Below are 16,767 nucleotides of genomic sequence, written 5' to 3' on the forward strand. Positions count from 1 at the left end.
TTTTTATCTACGTTGTGATTAATTTGATTTAATGTTGCTGAAATAAAATTTACTATTATTTCTCCTATATTATTTTGAATATCGTTTTGTTTTTGTGTTTTGTTAGAATAAATGGGATTATTAAGATTAGAAGAAGAAGAAGAAGAATTTATTCAAAATTCGGTAACCCTAATATACAGTTAAAATTGAGATATTTTATAATATGTATATACAATTTAAATTATTTGACAATAGAAAAGTGTTATTAAGATACAATATCCAAGTCATAATAATAAAAATAAAACAAAAAAACACTTAAAATATTCCATTACAATAGAAGCATTAAAAATACTACATTACTCAAAATATTACATTAAACTACACGCAGTTAAAAACACATTTAGAAGCCACATGAGACATTAAATACGATTTGCAACATAATTCTTTAAATTTTTCCTATACATTTTCATTGAGGTCTTCTACTTGAGTTCCGTTGGCAACTTATTGAAATTATCAGAACCCTTATAGAGAAGTGAGTTCATAGCACCTGTAGTATTGGTTCTGCCGATGTAAATATTATTAGAATTTCTCGTAAAATAAGGGTGAATATCTGAATTGTAACTAACAAGATCGAGAAAATATTTAGGTGCGAATCCATGTACAATTCTAAAAATCAATATCATGGTCAAATAAAAAAGACGTTGCGATACCCAAAACCACTGCAAAGTAATCAACATCAATGTGACAGGTGTTAATCTACTTGTACGTAAAATGATCCTCATTCCACGATTCTGTAATTTTTGTAATTTGGCTAGTTGGTTAAGATTTAAAAGATATAAGATGGATGCACAAAAATCAAAATGAGGTTGGATTATCGATTTATATACAGTGATCCTTGACTGAAGCGACAAATTCTTAGAAATTTTTGTACAAAAATACAATTTTTTTGCTAGTTTTTTACACGTATACTCGAGATGCTTGTCGAATTATAGAGTATTATCTAATTGAAAACCAAGATATTTAATTTGTGTCACTAGTTCAATTGGTTCCCCATCAATGTTTAACACCATATTGTTATATTGTTAGTATTAAGACTCCTGTACTTAAATTTAGATGTAACTATCATGGCTTTCTTCTTACTTACGTTTAATTTAAGTTTATTAAGTTTTAAGTATTTAGACACTGAACATAAAACGTGATCAAGTATATTCAAATGGGAAATAAGCCACAATTTTACCTAAAAATGATTTTATTAACGTTTCGACGCCCAAGTCGGGTGTCGTTTTCAAAATACAAAATAATTATTAAATAATAATTATTTTGTATTTTGACAACGACACCCGACTTGGGCGTCAAAACGTTAATAAAATCATTTTTAGGTAAAATTGTGGCTTATTTTCCATTTGAATATACTTGATTATAAAAATGCCACAAGAAAATAGCTTCAGAACAACATTAAAACGTGATTCATTTTGTCAACCGCCCCTTGAATAGAACTATCGCTACAAGCCAAAAGGGTATCATCAGCGAAAAGGTTAATAAATTCACAGTTCACAAACAAATTTATATCATTTAAATATAATATAAAAAGCAATCGTCCAAGTACACTACCCTGCGGTACACCAACGTTATTACTGACAGTTTCGGATAATACATCAGAGATTTTTACTCTTTGCTTTCTGTCAGTTAAGAAGTTCCTTAGCCAATTCAGAACAGCTCCATTAATGCCATAGGTTTTTAGCTTATCCAATAAAATGTATCTATCATTCGTTTCAAACGCTCGTTTAAGATCTAGAAAAACTGCAACTGTATAATTATTTCTATCTATTTCTTGTTTAAATTTACATATTGAGAGTTGAACAGCCGCTTCACATGAATGATTCTTACGAAAACCAGATTGATGATTAATTAAAATATGGTTCAAATCTATGTGATCAAGAATTTGCTCGTATACAACCGTTTCCAATACTTTCTCCAAAGCCGGTAACATGTTGATAGGTCTAAATTCGCTCTACTTAATAGTATTTGTCACTTTAGGGATAGGAACAACTGTACTTATTTTTAAGTCAGATGGAACAATGCCACCATCTAGGGAAGTATTAATTAAATTTAAAATAACATGACCTATGGTTTCAAATACTTCTTTAATAATTTTACTACAAAGAATGTCTTGTGGATTGTACTTACTATCAAGAGTGTTAATGATGTGTCTTAGGTCAGAAAGTGATATTAATTTAAATTTTGTAAAGGGCATATATAAATTACTATTAACGTTAATCCAAGAATCTTGTAATTCCATACTGTTAACTATATCCTCTATGCTATTAACATAATACACATTAAAATTGTTTGCAATGTCCACCTAATCCTGACATACGCTTTTCTGACCATTAGACTCAAATTCTATATTATTTGGAAAATCCCGACCGTTCCTGTTAACTAATTTTTTTAAAGTCTTCCACATTAATTTAGAGTTATTTTTATTTCTGTCAATTTTATCAAAGTAGTATTGGTCCTTTTTGACTTTCAACACATTCACAACCTCATTTCTAAGTTTTTTAAAAGTTAACCAATTATTATCTCTCTCTTGACCCAAAGAATACTTAAACACCTTGTAGCTGCTATCCCTAGCTCTAATTTTATTGGCTACTTCAGTATTAAACCATGACAAGTGACTCCTATAACTACATGTTTGGATGGGAGCTACATTATTTAATGTTCTACCACAAGTATCATGTAACTCTTGGTATAAAATATTTACATCAACATTATCCAAAGACCAACGGTATGAAATCAAATCAGTTTTAATTTTATTCATATTAGTACTACTTAAGTTCCTAAAAGATCTTGATAAATTAGTAAAGTTATTAATACAGTTTGAAAAATTCACTGAAATTACTGAATGATCGGTAATTGCAGGTGAAGAATGGACATCAGATACGCAATTATTTTGATTAACTAACACATAATCAAGAAGAGTTTTACTTACATTAGTAATTCTGGTGGACTCAGCAGTTAGCTGGCTAATCCCATACATTGTTAGTATATTTTTAATTTTATTAGTATAAAAACTGTTGCTTAAGTAATCCAAATTAAAATCCCCTACTAAAATACATAAAGAATCAGATGCAAAAAGTTCACAAATATCCACAAATTTATCCAGAAATATTGCATCAGAGGAAGATGGAGAGTGGTACAGACAACCAACAACCACTAGAGACGAACCAATTGCTATTTTTATAAATTTGCACCAATAGTTTCCCTCCAGAGTAAAAGTTTTAAAAACAGAGTAATGAAAACAGTTTTTTACATAGATATTAACACCACCAGTATGACGACTCGTCGAATCACATCTTACTGCATTGTACCCCTCAATGTTAATTTCGACATCTTCAATGTCATTGGTTATTCTAGCTTCACTTACCAAGATTAATTTAGGGTCATATGGAACCAAACATCCTTCAATTTGATCTTTATTGCATAGAAGACTTTGGGCATTTAAATATAATATATCAGTATTAAGACGTATACTAGGGTCATATTTTAGTTTTTTCTTCTAATAAGTCCATTATTATTAACAATAGTGGGTTTGTTATTAATGTAGTTAATAATTTTGGTATTATCCCCTGCTGCAGTGATGTTTTCAAGGTCTTCCTTTATTTTCTGGAAGTATTCTCTTTGAAGCTTAGTTTCATCTGCCGAAATTTTTACTCCAGGAACTTTAATCTCCTTTTTATTTTTTAATATTTGTTTAACATCTTCATTAGATTTTAAAATAACTTTAACTGGCCGAGCTTTGTTGACCGTGAATTTACCAATGCGAAATAATTTAGATTGTCTTTTTCTATTGAAAAATTCTCCAAAACCTTTTTAACCACTGCATTATCCTCTTTATTACGTTCGCTCTGAATGTTTTTGTTCGATTCATTGATGTTGTATATAATTATATTGTTTGCTCTATTTTGTCTGTCCCACAACTCCGAAATAACATTCTCCATACTACAATTATCAACAGTGTTTACCGGACTGGCAGTACTAGTGTTACGTTGATCTAATAATTTATTAAGATTTTCTTTCATCTCAGCAACCTCCTTAATAAACATTGGAACTTTGTAAAAACCTTCCTCACAGGCATCACAATAAAATTTCAATTTTCGTTTGGTTTTTAACTGTAAGCACTTGATCTCTGATGCCGTTAGATTACCACATTCCATACATAATAGATTTTTACAGCTATCACAGGAAAATATCTGATTCATATCAAAATCACCTTTACAATTGGAGCACTTTTCCATTTTAATGACCGGACACCACTGGAGAAACTAGTTTAGCAAATCCAACAGAAGTAATTAGTTATCTTATCATCAATTAATAATCACTTGTTTTTCTTGAACAGGTTTAGAATCATAAATCACGCTTTAGTTACGTTATATGGCCCTATATGTCGTTAAAATACTAAACAATTTTTATACACAGATTCAGAATTTCAAACTCTATTTATTGATACTAAAATCACTTTTGTAACCCGTTGTAAACTGATATATTTCATTCAAATACCATGACACGATGTGCTTGCTGCTAACGGTGAAAATAAAATGCAATACATCAGTGATTATAACAAGGCTGACTTTGTACTTTTGGTGTTTGCAAAATTTTTCTGCGTGCTTCCATTGTTTCTTTATCTACACTACTAGAATCAATACTACTTGATCGTTTTCGTTTATATATTGTATATTTATTTGAAGTATTTTCTTGTTCTTTGCTTACTGTTGAATAATATTTTTTATATTTATTATTAGCTTTATAATATGTTATATTTTCATTATTCATAACTTTTTTAATATATTCCTGTTTTTGCCTTTCTGTACAATCTGCTCCCTTGTCAGTAGCGCTGTGGTTTCCTTTGCACAACACACAAAGTAAATTATTCGGATTGAAACAATTAGAGTTGTTGTGTTCTTCGCCACATCTTTCACACCTATCTTTTCCTCTACATTGAGCACTTATATGCCCAAATCTCAAACACTTTAAACATTGGATTATTGTTTGTGTATAATTTTCCACCTCGTATATCATTTTTTCTATTATTACTTTTTTTGGTATAGACTGACCTTTAAAAGTGACAATTACGGTTCCTCTTTTTACATAAATAGTATTACCATTATCTTGAATCACTTTCCGCATAATTCTTTTTACATGTAATACTTCGAACTTAATTCCAAATCTAGGTTTAATTAAAGATAATAAATCATTATCTTCTATCTCTTTATCTACCAATTTGTAATCTTATTGGGCAGTGTCCCGTTGAAAATAAATAAATAAAAATTTTTATAACACCTTTCTTTTGAGTAAAAAACGTTAGAATATATGCCTCGTACTGTTTGCTTTTTAGAATTTCAGAATCAATTAATTTATTAGCACTGGCAAAATTATTTAGTTCTACTTTGATTTTATTTCTACCAACTATTGTAATTTGTGTGATATTATTTTCAATTTCAGGTACTGAACTTAAAATCACTCGGGCCGTTTTGATCCTGTGTAATCGATTGATGTTACCGTTTTTATTTTCTATATGTACTATATAAGGTGCATTATCTCCAAATTGATATCTATGTTTTAAGCTTAAATTTATTACTTTATTTAAATTTTGCTTACCTGACTTATCTGTTTGATTTAAATTTGTCAAAGTTTCATCGTCATTGGACCTAAATTTGTTACTTACCTCAATAGTGCTACTTGTTTGGTTTTGTTTGTTTGTTACCTTATTATTTAGCCTATTTTTATTTAATTCCTCATATTCCATCATCCCATCTCCTTCCATTTCTACATAAAATTTCTCTTTATCTGGAGGGTCAGGTGGTATACCTTCCATATTAGTACTTGTTTTCTGAAATTTAACTTCTGGTCGCGAAATTTCACACTTTTTTACAGAGTACTAGTTTAGTACTTCTTTATACAATTAGCAATACTCAAAAAGTTAAGAAAAAACCTTAAAACTTGATAATTTTTAGGACTTCTAAATAAACTGCCTTTCAATTTGAAGTTTATTTGACAATCCTACAAACCATTAACTGCTTACCTTATATTGATATTACGAGTGAAAAACTATCGATATTACGAGTGAAAAATACCAAAAATACCAAACTATTTTTAATGGGAAATAAGCCACAATTTTACCAAAAAAATGATTTTATTAACGTTTCGAAGCACAAATCGGGTTTCGTTGTCAAAATACAAAATACTACCGTTTGTAGTATTTTGTATTTTCACAACGAAACCCGACTTGTGCTTGGAAACGTTAATAAAATCATTTTTTTGGTAAAATTGTGGCTTATTTCCCATTAAAAATAGTTTATTATAAAAATGCCACAAGGAAGTAGCTTCAGAACAACATTAAAAATACCAAAAATTCAATCAAAAATCAGGTTGGAGAAAATGGAACCTAAAAGTTCAAAATCGCTTTACATTAAAAAAGTGCATTTTCTCGGGTTTCTATAGAGCAATTTTCTTCATTTTTTTTTGTTCCCAAGTAACTCGAGTAGAGTCACCTAAGTAACGCATTATTAAATGTCAAAGTTACTTTTGTTTTGTTATAACAAATTTATTTATTTATTAGAACAAAAATTTTTAATTTGTTTAAGTAAAGGTTGTTTAAATAATTATACAGCAGTAGCAAATTACAACCATGCCGTTCAACCATGTTAAAACAGCTTGTTTTCTTTCATAATAATCTAACCATTGTGTCGTTTGGAAGTGCACTGCATTCAAATTAGGTTTCCCACAATTATTAGCCAAAGAGAAACGGAAAACTTCGGATGGTCGGGAAAGTTTGAGATGAGGCAGGTTCGTATGTTGGAAGTTCAATTTTGAAACAAGCTACTTTCCTGGATTATTACTGCCTTTTGTGTTGAGTCTATATAGAATTTTGCGGTTGAATAGGTACTAGCTATATGGGTTGTTATAAACTTAGACTTAACTTCTTTTATAATAATTATGAATATATACCAGGGTTCTTTTATAATTAATATAATACAGGTAAATCGAGGATTTGATTTACAGTGAGCACATAAAGGTTGGAGAAAATTCGTTTTTTCGTAAATGGGCAATTTTGAAGATAAATGTCGAAACAAGTCGATTTTTATTTTAAGTTATGATTTTTTAACATATGTGCCATAATAGTGATGTCATCCATCTGAGCGTCATAACGTAATCAATAACTTTTAACGTAAATGAGAATAGGGGTCGTGTGATAGCTCATTTAAAAGGCAATTTTATATTCAGTGATGTAAACATTAACATCATTATTTATACAGGGTGGCCAAAAAAATGTTAACTAAAATATTTGAGACAAAAAGAAGAGTACTTATATGTAATTTATTTAATGTAAAATATATTTTACTGTCAGAAAACAAGGAAAAATGTTTATTTGTCAAATAAATATAGTTTCTGTGTTTGAGAGAAGGAATCTTGTCTTAAATTGGGACGAGAACGAGGAGTCAAGATCTAGCTACGAGAGTGTAGAGTCACGGACAGATTTGGTCTTGTAGTATGGTATAACTAGTCCTAAACCCAAACATCCAAAATAAAAGTTTTCCTCCAACACAAAATTGTTCTATATGGTCCACATGTTGTTAAGTAAAAAGTTACACCATTTTGAGCGTCCGGTTTGGGGGAAGATGGGGGAAAATTCGGAAAATTAGTAGTTTTTTAAAGTTTTTCGTCAATATTTCCAAAACTATACTTTAGCGTAAACAATGTTCTATATAAAACTGTTCTATATAAAATTTAAAACAAAAAAGGTTCGATACATAATTGTTATAAAATCAAAGGTTCCAGAGTTACGGAGGGTGAAATGTGGAGGGTTTCGACACTTTTTTATATTTTTTGGTCAATTTGTAATATTATTACTGATGAAAGAAATTTTCTTTAACATAATTGTAAATAAAATTTGCTATTTCAGTGGCCGGTGGTATGTTAGTGATAAGCCCTTGAAGAAACGTCAACCTCACCACCCAAAATCATCATCAATTGCCCAAAACATATAAAAAGTATCGAAAACCTTCACTTTTCACCCTCCGTAACTCTGTAACCGTTGATTTTATGACAATTATATTTAGAACCTTTTTTGTTTTAAATTTGATGTAGTATATTTTTGTGTAAAACATTGTTTACGCCAAAGTATAGTTTCATAAATATTGACGAAAAGCTTAAAAAAACTACTAATTTTCCGACTTCTCTCCCATCTCCCCCCAAACCGGATGCTCAAAATGGTGTAGCTTTTTACTGAACAACATATGGGCCATATAGAACAATTTGGTGTTGGAGAAAAACTTTTACTTTGGATGTTTGAGTTAGGCCTTTTTTTAGACCAATTATACTATAGTACCTCAATAACTTTGGAACCGTTTATTTTAGAAGGATTATGCATAGAACCTGTTTTATTTTAAATTTAATGTAGAACATTTTTGTATGGAAGGTTGTTCATGCTAAACCGCATAGTTTTAGAAATATTTACGAAAAACTTAATTATAAAATAAGCTAAACAAACAAATTTAGGTATTTGCAAAACTATTATACTTCCTATTAAATTATTGAAATGTTGGAACCTTAATTCATATGCTTTTACGCAAATATCTTAACTTCTGATTATAAAGAACATCTATCACATAACTTATTGACTGACCTTTTTGATTCACACACAATGATGTCTCCACTTGACCCAAACAGTCCTTCCTTGTTGATTATGTTAGGCTAGCAATCAAAGCCCTCTCCGTTCTCAGCACCAATCCAGCAGCATACCAGCAACTATTTCTCCAAAACACAAGCCAGGCCGCTTTTGACCAGTACTCGTTCATTAAACTCCAAAACTCTCTCCTCTCTTTCTCTCAATAATAATCTCCTGAGACTCAAGTATCTTTTTTACTTGGTGTCACAAATAATTTTAATAACGATAAATCTTGTAACTTATTCTCTTGGACTTTACAGAATCAAAGAGGTATTTCTTCTCGATTTGATTTGTCTCTTTTCCAAAAACTGTCTTAACATTCAAACTTCCCTTTCCCCATTCCAAATTTCCAAACCAATCAGAAACATTTATCTTTCCACATTCCTCTTTTTTACATTCGAAAAACCATGCATTCTTTCAAACAATACTTCTACTCATCCTAATCACATTCCGGAAATTATACAAATACTCTTGTGCTTAAAACAACCAGACTTAAAATTCCAAATCTCGCTACCTATTTTTTTAAAAACTAACAATTACAACTACCTGTGGATTTTGCCTTCCCCTAACAGACAATCTTTTTAAATTATAATCCTAAATAAATTGCCATTTCACTTCACTGTATTTACAAATGTCTTTAAGTCTTCAGGGAAAAACTCATTAAGGAGAAACCCATTGCGTAAAGGCTACCTTCTACTAAATAGTTACAAATCAATATACAGGCTGTATCAAATTTATGTGCCCGCGTTTTAATTAAAAATTTAAATTTTTACTCTATCTTTGATTGATAAAGTGATACATAATAATACATATTGTAAAAACCGGAGATACGGTATGCAGCCAGAAAGCAGTTTCTTAAGGAAAAGTTTTGAATTTAAATTATTCATTATTATTTTTATTTCAATTATTTTAATTGTATAAAAGTAACCTTTGAATCTCGGGCTTTTCGTCTTCCTCTAAGAAAATTTTATTTTATCAAATTTCTTTGCAAAATTGATACTTTCCAAGTTATCTGCGAATGATTCTATGCATTTTTCATTGAAAAACTTACGTTTTAAAACTGTTTCTTATGAATAACTTATAGAAAAAAAGAATGTGTGTGTACTTTGTACGCACTTAAGAAGTTATACTTCTATTATAATATAATTTCAACGAAATAAATATACCTACTTAACAGTTACAATACAAAAAATTAACAATAATTACCAAAAATGAACCAAAACTTAACAATGCCAAATATTAAAAAAAAAGAAAAAAATATGAATCGTCCGGTATTTGAACCCGCCATCTCGCGATTTTTTGATCTCTGGTCCAATGCTCTACCAACAAGGCCATCAAGCCGCATGCTAGTTTGTCCTGTGAAATGCGTTCATTGGATATTGATAATTATGACTCGTTGCAGGCTGACACCCCAGTGGATACAGGAAGCAGTTATAAGGGATGAAAGGGGAAAATAAGTGCAGTCACCAAAGGTTTTCACCTCCTATTTCGTTGAATATTCATTGATTTGCATGAACATTGGTGAATAGTTAGAGGATATCTCAAGAAACAAGGGTGACGTGGTGCCAACTTGCACTTTTACCCTGGAAGTGAATACCACCCGTTCTCGTGGGTGAAAATTATTTTATTAAAAATAACCCCACAAATCGATAGAGGGGAAAATTCTAAGTAAAATTTGTTATATCAAGTTATTAAAATAATTGCATACTTTGTGAGTTATTAAAGATCAAATATTTCAATTTTTCGTGACAAAAATGCAGGGTGTAAAGCGGTTTTTCATAAATAATTCAAAGACTGTAAGTTTTAACAAAAAAAGAATGTGTGTGTACTTTTTACGCACGTAAGAAGCTATACTTCTATTATAATATAATTTCAACGAAATAAATATACCTACTTAACAGTTACAATACAAAAAATTAACAATAATTACCAAAAATGAACCAAAACTTAACAATGCCAAATATTAAAAAAAAAAACAAAAAAAAACAAAAAAGTATGAATCGTCTGGGATTTGAACCCGCAATCTCGCGATTTTTTGATCTCTGGTCCAATGCTCTACCAACAAGGCCATCAAGCCGCATCCTACTTTCAGATATACATAATTATACATCACGGTGACAAGTGAAATATAAAAATAGATGTTTTATTATTTTACGCCCGAGGAAGACAAATCCAAAGACACAAAATTATAATAAAAAACCTTTTAAACCACTTTTTTCAAATTGCGCAAGTTGTATTATTAATATTAATGTTAATAAATGAAATATAAATATTTTGACGTATCACAATTTGACAATTCACTTTTAACTGCAGTGGCTTAAAAATTTTAAAGCACTAGTGCCTTAAAGTAGCATTTTTAACGCTCCTATGGAGTCCTAAAAATTGCATTTTTAACACGTTTGTAGAAAAATATATTTAAAAACACTAATATATTCTTTCCACACCTTTTCTGGACTGATACATACATAAATTAAAGCATGTTGAAGTATAACTTCAAAAATATAATATGAAAACTATTTAAAAAGGCAGTATAACTACTAACTAACCTTTGTTGTTTTTCTTCCCACAAATTCTAAAACGCAACAACCATACATAACCAAACCGTCAACCGTCAACCGTCCAAACCACAGCTGCCATATTGGATAATTTTTGACATGTCATTTGAACATCCAATCAGAACAAAGTTATAATGAGCATGCGCCGGGATCGTAGGTTTTAACATATAAAAATTCTCCCTCATATCGCGCGTAAAGAAGTATAACTTCAAAAATCTTTAAAAATAAAATTGTAGCTTATAAAAAAACAAAGAGATTAGCGTCTAAAAGATCTATGTAAACCCAATAACGACCATCTAACGACGAGTTATTGCTCTTTAAAGGATATTATCGTTATTAAGTTATTATCGTTATAAAGGGTTATTTTCGAAGAACATCGAATTGGAGAACACTTAATCTCAAATAACTCGAATGTAGAGCAATTTTTTGGGAAAACATAAGAGTCGTCTTTTAATGCTCATTAATAAACCTTTCAAATAAGGTCTGTTAAAAGTTTTTGACGTAAGAATTACTGACTGACTGACTTATGACGAAAATAAAGTCGCTCTCTCCTTTTTTCTTTTTGAAATGTACAAATTAAACCCTCGTCGTTACAATCCTAATAAAAATAAATAGCTTCCCACCAACATAAACTTTATTTAGTTATAGTTGATACGATCCATGTGATTTAACAGGTTAGTTTAAAAAAATAGTTGATTAAATCGAAAATGACATGCTTAAATAAAAAAAGTGCATTCTTCTTAAATAAATCTAACAGTATTCATAATAGGAAAAAAGGTTTCAAATATTAATTGTGCAATTTCTTTTACTGAAATTTTTGATTTTTTTTGTTTTTGAATCATGAATACTTTTAGGTTTATTTAAGAAAAATGCACTTTTACTTTATCGTACTATATACGTAGTATAGTATAATAGATAAAGTTATAGGATCGTGCAAAAAATTTTTTTTCAGATTTCACTTTTTTTTACGTTTTGAGTCCCCCTGAGTCTAAAAAGCAAATAAAAAAAACATGTCGGAAGTATGTACGTACGTATGTACGTACGTACGTATGTACGTACGTATGTCGCCACCGCCCAGCAAAAACTACTGGACCGATTTCAATGAAATTCGGTATGAGTAAGTTTAAGAGAATTTTGTCGAGAAACTAAGCTTTTAAAAAAAATCTCTCAAAGGGGGGCCGAAATAGGGGGGTTATTTAGAGTCCATTTTTGCAAATTTTGACCGAAACGAATGAAATTTAACTCAAAGTTAGCTCATTGATAGGTTAATCTAAATACGAAATTTGACATTTCCAAATTCAAAATGGCGGCCAAAATGGCCGACTGCCCACCCGACACATTTCTCTACCTATCTAAAAACTTGTTTAAGATAAGTTTAATTTGAAAAAGTCGTTATATAGCCTAAAGATGGGGCTCTAAGAGGAAGATTATTATTTTTCAGAAAAAGTTATGGGTTGCCTATATTTAAGGGGTCAAAATTTGACATAATTTTGAACTAGATTTTCTCAAAAATGGCTCCAAGGAATTTGTTTATTTTTTGATGTAGTTTTGATATCCTCTAGGTAAATGGAATGACATCAGCCAGATTTCTTAATTCCCCATAAGAGGGGAGTTATGAATTTTTTATAAAAAAATATTCGGCTGCCCGTAACTTCCTTTGTAATAGAAACTAAAATCTGAAATTTTGCAGATATACATGATACTTTATTATCTATTATAACAATAAATTTTACCCAAAATATGGCTTCCGGTTGAAACGGAAATGAAAAAAAAAATCTTAATTTTTTTAGATACGCCCTGTATATTTTTACATATTTTGAAAGAATCCAAAATTACCTTTCCAATGACATAAAACTCGTTGCTGTAGCTCAAAAACTCGAAAAGTTATAGTAAATAGAAATTTTGCTATAATCTTGTGTGTGTTCTCTCTCACGCGATGATAGCAGAGCATTATTATAGGGCAGTGAATGAGGGTACTTGGCTCCGAATTCCATCCTACTACATCGATGTACTTGATATTTTCACAGAAGGTAGGGAATTGCTCAAGAAACAAAATCTACCCTATATACTATGGCGCTTTTTATCTTGGGGCGGTTCCCACCCCTTCAAGGGGGTGAAAAATTTGTTGGTCAAAATAACGAAAGTGGCTAGAAAACCTATTTCTAAGCAAAAACTGGTCTATACTTTTTTTTTGAGAACTCGATACTTTTTGAGTTATGCGTAGTTGAAAATTGGCCATTTTCATTGAAAAATTACACCTTTTCGGACGGTTTTTTGTGAATACCTTAAAAACTATACATCGAACTAAAAACACTGTATAAAACATTTTTTTAGATTATAAATAATAAAGAGAGAGATTCGTTCCTTCGTAAATGTTCTGTTAATAATACAAAAAGATATATGGTAGGTGAAAAAGAGTTTGCTTTTTTGGTGCATGCTCAAATTGGTGTATTCAAGTTGAAATAACAGAGGAACGGTAGGTTTTAGGTGTGTAATGCTATCAACGCCTTTTGTAGTGTTTGAAAAGGCCTTTAAAACGAGCACCGTTAGATCGACGCTGTCAAGCCAAAACGGCATAAACGACAATAAATTGATTTTTCAAGAAAGCCAAAAAACTGATTATTTTTATTTTTACCAATTCTGCTTATCTGCACAGTGACTCAAAAAAATTGGTGATTTTTTTTTCAAATTTTAATATTTTATGAACATTAATGTGGCTGAAAATACTGTCTGAAATAAATTAAAAACTAGAAAATGGCGCTTATGTCCAATCAAGATATAACATTGGTGAATATGCCAAACGTACCTCTGGCGTTTGTGTCGATCGCATCGTTGTAAGGTTAGCCAATATGGCGCTTAAAAGGGATAGTTTAAACATATTGTACAAATCTCATTGTTGTCTAATTACTTCAAAGATAATACAGTAACATTTTCGAAAGCAATCAAAGATAAATCTAGTTAAAATTGAAAAACCATCTTAATTGATCCTTTGCATTTTTGCATAAAATTTGATTTTTGAGCATGTTCCACCAATTTTAAATAGAAATAAACATCATATTTAGATTCAGCGACCTCGAAAACATAAAGAATCATCAAAATTTGTCATTCACCTTAAAGTTGATTTTCGTGGTCGGTATAACATCATTTTAGGGGTTGCTGCCGCTTGCCTAACACTAGGTGTGCGATTTTTAAAGTCATATAACTTTTTTCCTATTACATATTTTGACTGGAAATTTTTCAGAAAACTTCTTCATCACTTATATTTTAATACTGTATTGGTTAAAATTATAAGCTAAAAACTTCGTCGCTCAACTTTTTTAATTAAACATGAAACTAACGAAATCTGACGACAAAATGTTTAAAAATTAATAACTCCTTTTTGAATTCGTTTAAACACTTTAGACAAAGCTCGTTGGTATCTAAATACTTAAAAAATGACACAGTAAAATTTTCAAAGGGAAATATTTAGAGCGACCAAAGATACAGTGAGGTAAAGTTGAAAAATCATCAAAATTGATTTTTTGAATTTTTACATGAAATTTGATTTTTGAACATGTTCCACCAATTCTAGATAAAAATAAACTTCATATTCGGATTCAGCTACCTCGAAAATATAAAGAATTATAAAAATTTGCCATTCACCTCCCATGGTCGCTTTTTCGATTTCTAAGCCTCAAATTAGGAGTGTGCCGTTCGCCGCCGTGTAAAGTGAGCTATGGAGTGACGTCAGAATTACGCCTCTTTTCGCTTTGACAAGTTGTTGCTAAATCAGTTTTAAGGGTACCCTAATTATTAATTGTAATTCTATATTTTTGATAGATTAATAATATAATTTGTGTGTTAATTTTAATTGATTTCATATTTTTAGTTTTGATTTGATTTTGTTCTAGTGTTACTTTTAGGTGATATTATTCTAGGTATATAAGGTAAGAAATACTTAAATTTTTAAAATATGTTAAACAATGTTGTTTTGAAGCTATTTTCTTGTGGCATTTTTGTAACTAACTATTTTTAATGGGAAATAAGCCACAATTTTACTAAAAAAATGATTTTATTAACGTCCAAATAGGATCCGATTTAACCGTCGAAACGTTAATAAAAACATTTTTCTAGTAAATTTGTGGCTTATTAGACAAGCCGAAAACGGCGGGTTCGTCGGAGAAAATATTCCCATGACATTTTTTGCATAATCACGTTCGTGAGACATCCCAGAATAAGGTTCAAGAAGTCGCCCAAGGGAAAAGTGGTCCAAATTAAAAAAAAAAAAATTTTTAATCAAATTGCAAAAATCAATATTTTTGGCCCGGACAAATTTTGTTTATATTTTTTGGACCATTCTGGATAAAAGGATCTCTTATAATTTTTCTCTAAAGTTGATCGTTTTCGAGATATAAACAATTTAAAATTGAAAAAAACGAAAAATGGCGATTTTCAAGGCTTAATAACTCTATTAAAAGTTATTACTATGAAAATCAGAAAGTGACTAAATCAAAGTTTAAAGCACCCCCTACAAGATCCTGGAGAAATTTTTGTCATTATTTTATTACTAAGCTGTTATTTTTAAGTAATAATAATGAGCGCCTGCACGTATCAGGTGCCCGTCTATAGTGAGTGCAAGAGAGATGCCATTCCGGTAGTGTATCTTACTCGCACTCACATTTACAGTTGCGTCAATGCGATCTTACTGCTTATTGTTAATGATTAAAAATAACAGCCTACTAATTAAATAATGACAAAAATTTCTCCAGCATCTTGTAGGGGGTGCTTTAAACTTTGATTTAGTCAGTTTCTGATTTTCATAGTATAATAATAACTTTTAACTTAACAGAGTTATTAAGCCTTGAAAATCGCCATTTTTAGTTTTTTTCAAGTTTAAATTGTTTATGGTACATTCCATGTCAAATCACTCAGGCAAAAAATTTTGGATCTCCGATTTGTCTGAAAATTGGTATTTAGCTTCTGAGGGACGTAAAAATACGATATTTATGGTCAAAAAATCTTCTTCTTTTTTTTTCTCAAAATTGTTATTTTATGCGATTTTACAGTGATTTGGTGTTTATTTAAACAAATTTGCATTTTCTGTCGTAAAGTATCAATGAAAAACATAATATTTTAATAGAAAGTACTCAAAAATGTCATTATATGGCATTATAACAAGTTATTTTGATTCAAAACAAGTTTTTGACCAAATTTTATAGTGTAAAAAACGTTAAAATACCGTTTTTTACATTTTCCTCCATTCCCAAAATACATCAGTCGGGATAGCATATAACCTTGAATGTCGAGCTGCCCAAAATTTTATTTTTCTGATCTTTAGGGGAGTCAATAGTAGCCTAAATTTAAAATCATGAATGAATTCCTCCGTTACGTTAGCCGCCATCTTGATTTTAAAGGAGAACCTGTTTTGCTCAATATCTCCGCCATTTTTTAACTTTTCGACAAAAATGGTAGGAACTGAAATTGTTCCAAATAAATTGTATTTACAATTATTACAACTTCTTTTAACAA

This window comes from Diabrotica virgifera, chromosome 3 (genome assembly GCF_917563875.1).
Source record: "Diabrotica virgifera virgifera chromosome 3, PGI_DIABVI_V3a".
Taxonomy (NCBI): domain Eukaryota; kingdom Metazoa; phylum Arthropoda; class Insecta; order Coleoptera; family Chrysomelidae; genus Diabrotica; species Diabrotica virgifera.